A 6,362-nucleotide genomic window follows, 5' to 3' on the forward strand; every position below is an offset into this window, starting at 1 on the left:
TGGAGGGCCAGTTTGCGGGGCAGACGAATGACCCGGCCGAAGCGCCCCCTGGCGATCGGCGGCGTCCGGGGTGCAGGGATACCAGGTGGGATGCCCCTGGCTGCCCCTGGGATGGGTGCAGGACCGGGGGGCGCCGTGGCGGCGGGGCTGGGCGGTGCCGGGGGTCCGCCCGCAGGAGGGCGGCCCCGACGTGGGGGTCGGGCCACTGGCGGTGGATGGTCCACATCGAGGTGGGCCGGCTTGAGGCGGTCTACCGAAACGCGGTCAGGAGTACCGCCGATGTCCAGGGTGAAGTGCTTCGCCCCGGTCTCCAGCACGCGGAAAGGCCCGTCGTACGGGGGCCGCAGTGGTGTCCGATGGGCATCGTGGCGGACGAAGACGTACTCCGCCGTGCGAAGCTCCGGGGCGACGTGCGTCGGTGGGTGCCCGTGGCATGCCGTTGGCACCGGGGCGAACCTCTGGGCGGTCTCTTGCAGAGCGGAGCGCTGCTGTGCCGCGGACCATGGTGCCGTGGAGTCGGGGAGGAACTCGCCCGGCACCCGCAGCGGTTGCCCGAAGACCAACTCCGCCGCGGATGCACGCAGGTCCTCCTTGGGCGCCGTCCGGAGGCCCAGCAGGACCCAGGGGAGCCTGTCGACCCAGCCGCCGTCGCGGAGGGTGGCCCGGAGCGCGGCCTTCAATGAGCGGTGAAATCGCTCACACAGGCCGTTAGCCTGGGGGTGGTAGGCCGTGGTTCGGTGCAGCCGGACCCCGAGCCCCTGCGCAACCGCCCCCCAGAGCTCCGAGGTGAACTGGGGGCCGCGGTCGGATGAGATGTCTGAGGGGGCGCCGAACCGGGCGACCCAGGTGGCGATGAAAGCCTGCGCGACATCGGCCGCCGTTGTCGACGCCAAGGGCACGGCCTCCGGCCACCGGGTGGTGCGGTCCACCATGGTGAGGACGTAGGTGAAACCCCGCGAGGGGGGCAGAGGTCCCACCAGGTCCACGTGGACGTGGTCAAACTGGCGTTCCAGCACCGTGTACGGGGCCAACGGGGCCTGGGTGTGCCGGTGCACCTTGGCGCGCTGGCACGCGAGGCACGTCCTGGCCCAGCCGCGGACGGCCTTCCGGAGGCCATGCCAGACGAACTTGTCGGCGATCAGCCTTTGGGAGGCCCTCGCGCCCGGGTGGGACAGGCCGTGGATGGCGTCAAACACCTGGCGCTGCCAGCCCGCGGGCACAATGGGGCGAGGACGCCCGAGGGAGACGTCGCACAAGAGGGCCGCGCCCGCGCCGTCGAACGGCACCTCGGTGACGCGGAGGCCCGTGATGGCGGTCCGCAAGGCCTGGACGTCGGGGTCAGCGGCCTGGTCCGCTGCCATCCGGGCATAGTCGATGCCGAGGTGGACTGCGTGGGCGACGGCCCGGGAAAGGCAATCCGCCACCGGGTTGTCCTTCCCCGCGACGTGCTGGATGTCCGTCGTGTACTCGGACACGGCCGAGAGGTGACGCTGCTGCCGGGCCGACCACGGCTCGGTGACCTTGCCCATCGCGAAGATCAGCGGCTTGTGGTCGACGAAGGCAGTGAACGCCCGGCCCTCGAGCAGATGGCGGAAGTGCCTGACCGCCAAGTGAAGTCCGAGCAACTCGCGGTCGAAGGTACTGTAACGGCGTTCGGGCGGGCGAAGCTGCCGGCTAAAGAACGCCAGCGGTTGCCAAGCTCCACGCACCCATTGCTCGTGCACCGCGCCCACCGCGTAGTCCGAGGCATCGGTGGTGAGGGCGATCGGTGCATCGGGTGCCGGGTGCGCGAGCATGGTGGTGTTAGCCAAGGCGAGCTTCGCGCCCGTGAACGCCGTGTCCATCTGCTCGGTCCAGGTAACGTCGCCTTTGCCCGGCTTACCTCGGAGAGCTTCGTGCAGGGGGCGCAGGAGCTGGGCGATACGGGGCAGGAACCGATGGTAAAAGTTCACCATGCCCAGGAACTCCTGCAGCCCTCTGATCGTGCGGGGGCGCGGAAACCCCTTCACCGCCTCCACCTTGGCCGGCAGGGGGACGGCGCCGTGCCTGGTGACACGGTGCCCCAGAAAATCGATTGTGGCGGCGCCGAACCGGCACTTTGCGGGGTTCACAATCAGGCCATGCTGGCCCAGGCGTTCGAAGAGCGTGCGGAGGTGGCGCAGGTGCTCTTCGCGGGACGCGCTGGCGACGAGGATATCGTCCAGGTAGACGTAGACAAAATCCAAGTCGCGCAGGACGCTGTCCATCAGTCGCTGGAACGCCTGAGCCGCATTCTTCAGACCGAAGGGCATGCGCAGGAACTCGAAGAGTCCGAATGGCGTGATGACCGCCGTCTTCGGGACGTCCTCCGGCCTGACGGGGACCTGATGGTAGTCGCGTATGAGGTCCACCTTCGAGAAGAAGGACCTGCCCGCCAAACGGGCGGAAAAGTCCTGAATGTGGGGGACGGGGTAGCGCTCGGGAGTCGTGGCGTCATTGAGACGGCGATAGTCCCCGCACGGTCGCCATCCCCCGCCGGGCTTCGGCACGATGTGTAGCGGCGACGCCCAAGCGCTCTCTGAGCGCCGAACGATGCCGAGTCGCTCCAGGGTAGCGAACTCCGCTTTTGCCACCGCCAGCTTCGTCGGCTCGAGGCGGCGTGCCCGGGCGTAGACCGGTGGCCCGACGGTGGGGATGTGATGGGCCACCCCGTGCTTGACGGCCCCCGCCGAGAAGGTGGGCCGCGTGAGGGCCGGGAAGCCGGCGAGGAGGCGGGTGAATGCGTCCGCTGCCGGAAGCGTACAGACCAACGTGGCCGGAACCGAATCGTTCGGCTAGCCGCTTGGCAAGCCGCTCGTTGAGCTGGGCAACGCACACGCGAGCGAGCTGAACGTCTCGGCCTGGACAAGCCGTCTGCGCTTGACGTCGACCAGGAGCCCATTAGCGCACAGGAAGTCCGCGCCAAGCAGTGCCATGGGCACGTCGGCGGTGACGAACGTCCATCGGAAAACCTGCCCTCCAAACCGCAGAGAGAGGCAGCGTTTTCCGTACGTACGGATGGGCGTCCCGTTCGCGGCAAGCAGCGCGGGGCCCCCACCCGTGGCGTGCTTGTCTGACGTGCCGGCGGGAATGACACTCACCTGCGCTCCCGTGTCGCACAGGTAACGGCGCCCGGAGAAGGTGTCCGTTATGAACAGCAGGCTGCTCGAACGGCCGGCGCTCATCGCCACAATTGAGCGCCGGCCCGGGCATTTCCCGACCCGTTGAAGGAGCACGGCGGATGACACCGCCGAGCTTCGTGGCCGAACTTGGCGTGGAACCAGCACCAGGTGGTGGAGCTGGAGGAGCGCGGCTGGCTCCGCCAGGCCGGTGGAGTCGACGGGTTTCCCCACGGTGGCGGTTTTCGCCGCGGCGGTGGGCGGGGCGTGGCGGCGTTCACGAGGTGCGTATCAGCATGCTGCTGAACCTCAGCGTGCTGTAGAAGATGATGCTGTGGAACATCAGCGTCGAAGGCCGTGATGGCCGTGACGGCCACGCCAACGCTCGCCCGCGTGTCCGAAGCGGCGAAGTACTTGTCCGCCTCGGCCGCCAATGCTCGGGGTTCCGCTAGCCCGGTCCCGGCCAACGCGAGGCGAACCTGCGCTGGAAGTTGGCGACGGAAAAGCGCCCGGAATAGCGAACCGGGGGCTTCGTCGCCCAACAGTGACAGCATATGGTCCATTCGGACCGACGGGCGCGTCTCACCGAGCTCGGGGAGATCCAGGAGGCGGTCGGCCCGTGCGTCGTCCGTAAGGCTGAACGTGGCTAGGAGTAGCCGCTTGAGTGCCTCGTACTTGTGGCCGTCCGGTGGGTGGCGAAGGACGGACACAACTCGAGCGGCCGTGCCGGGCCCGAGGGAGGCGACGACGTGGCAGTAGCGCGTGTCATCGCCGGTGAGGTGCCGAAGCTGAAATTGGGCTTCGGCCTGGACGAACCAGACTTCGGCCTGAGCCTCCCAAAATTCCGGAAGTTTGACGAAGGCGACCATGGCGATGGCGTCGCGTGTGGAAGGATCGCTCCGGCAGATCCAACGTCGAGGGTCACCAGTAAAGCGCGGCGTTACGCGCGCTGCTTGTGAGCAAGGAGGAAGCGGACAAGCGGTAACATATAAACGTCTTTATTGTAAGACTACACTGTAACACTGAACTCCTCCGGGCTGGTCGCCCGGTGTATATCATGAGGCCACGCCTACCCCTCGGGCGTGGCCACCGCCCACTTGGTGCGTGGAATGATGTCACCACGCCAGTGGGCTTTTGTGTCCACCACAATACTGGACATTTTGTCGCCAGTTCTCAAAGATGTAACTGTTTCTTGCTTCGTCAGACTCCATTGTTTGGCATTCCGGATGTGCCGCCATATTGAAAGTGCGGAGTTCTGAATGTTCAATCAAAACGCGTTCAGGCTTTGTTATAACATCAGCTTTTGGATGACGAGGCAACGTCGGGTCCAAGATGGACGAGACACCGGAACAGCCGGACGTACCGCGCTTTTATCTTTACTTTCCCTCGTGGTATTTTTACTTTTATTATTTTTTTGATTCCTATCAATATAGAGAAGTGTCTCCATGATTAAATCCTGAGGTAATCGTCTTTTGAAATGCTCAGAAACTACATTCTAATTGCGGGACACCCAGCAATTTATTTAATGGTTCACCTCAGGTGTGTCCATTAGTTTGTCCCACTGATCTCCATACCAACGCGATTGGAGTATCTGTTTTTTATAACTGTTATATATTTATTTTATAATTGGATTGGAGTATCTAAATCGCGTACTTTGAATACGTAATCGCGTATTTATAGGGGGAGAACTTTGACACCACCGGAAGTGTACTGGCGGCCATATTGGTTCCCGGTTCCCGCAATACGCGCACTGACCGTGTGAACGCCAGTGGAAAGCTGTCGCTGTTCTTCTGTTCGATTTCATTGGTTTTACAATATTCTGATTGAATTGCGAAAAATACTTTAAAGCAAAATGCGTCGTTCACTGCCTACGGGTGTACAACTCGTGATGAACTCGGACGAACAGAGACAGGAGCGACCTTCCATCGGTAAGCCTGCAAACACTGTTACTTACTGTGTGTGTGTGTGTGTGTGTGTGTGTGTGTGTGTGTGTGTGTGTGTGTGTGTGTGTGTGTGTGTGTGTGTGTGTGTGTCGTTGGTTGTTATCTCCATTTGCGGGTTTCAGGAGGTGGAATGGAGTCCTCCCAGGTCTCTATGTAGCCACCTTTGTGTGTATGTGTGTGTGTGTGTGTGTGTGTGTGTGTGTGTGTATATATATATATGTGTTAATGTGTGTGTGTTAATGTGTGTGTGTGTGTGTGTGTGTGTGTGTGTTAATGTGTGTGTGTGTGTGTTAATGTGTGTGTATGTATGTGTGTGTTAATGTGTGTGTATGTATGTGTGTGTTAATGTGTGTGTATGTATGTGTGTGTGTGTGTGTGTGTGTGTTAATGTGTGTGTATGTATGTGTGTGTGTTTGTATGTGGGTGTGTTTGTGTGTGTGTGTGTATGTGTATGTATGTGTGTGTTTATGTGTGTGTGTTTTAATGTGTGTGTGCTAATGTGTGTATGTATGTGTGTGTTAATGTGTGTGTATGTATGTGCGTGTGTGTGTGTTATTGTGTGTGTGTGTTCATGTGTATGTGTTTGTATTAATGTGTGTGTGTTTGTGTGTGTGTGTGTTTGTTAGTGTGTGTGTGTGTGTGTGTGTGTGTGTGTGTGTGTGTGTGTGTGTGTGTGTGTGTGTGTGTGTGTGTGTGTGTGTGTGTGTGCTTGTTTGTGTTTGTGTGTGTGTGTGTGTGTATTTGTGTGTTTGTGTGTGTATGTGTGCTTGTTAATGTGTGTGTGTGTGTGTGTGCGTGCTTGTGTTTGTGTGTGTGTTTGTGTTTGTTAATGTGTGTGTGTGTTTGTGTGTGTGTGTGTGTTTGTTAATGTGTGTGTGTGTGTGTGCTTGTGTTTGTGTTTGTGTGTGTATGTGTGCTTGTTAATGTGTGTGTGTTTGTGTGTGTGTGTGTTTGTTAATGTGTGTGTGTGTGTGTTTGTGTGTGTGTTTGTGTGTGTGTGTGCTTGTGCTTGTGTGTGCTTGTTTGTGTTTGTGTGTGTGTTTGTGTTTGTGTGTGTTTGTGTGTATGTGTGTTTGTTAATGTGTGTGTTTCTAAAAATTGAACAAATAACTGAAGGGACAGAAGACAAACGTCTTAGTAGAATGGTTTATTAATTTAGAGAAGCATAGCCTGGTACTTCATAAACAGTTCATTACTGCAGCTTGATCTTGTTCACAAGTGAAAACCTACTGACTGAATATTCTTTCTTTTTATTACCTAAAAGGCATCAATGTGTGTGCCG

This window comes from Myxine glutinosa, chromosome 5 (genome assembly GCF_964187855.1).
Source record: "Myxine glutinosa chromosome 5, kmMyxGlut1.1, whole genome shotgun sequence".
NCBI classification, from domain to species: Eukaryota; Metazoa; Chordata; class Myxini; order Myxiniformes; family Myxinidae; genus Myxine; species Myxine glutinosa.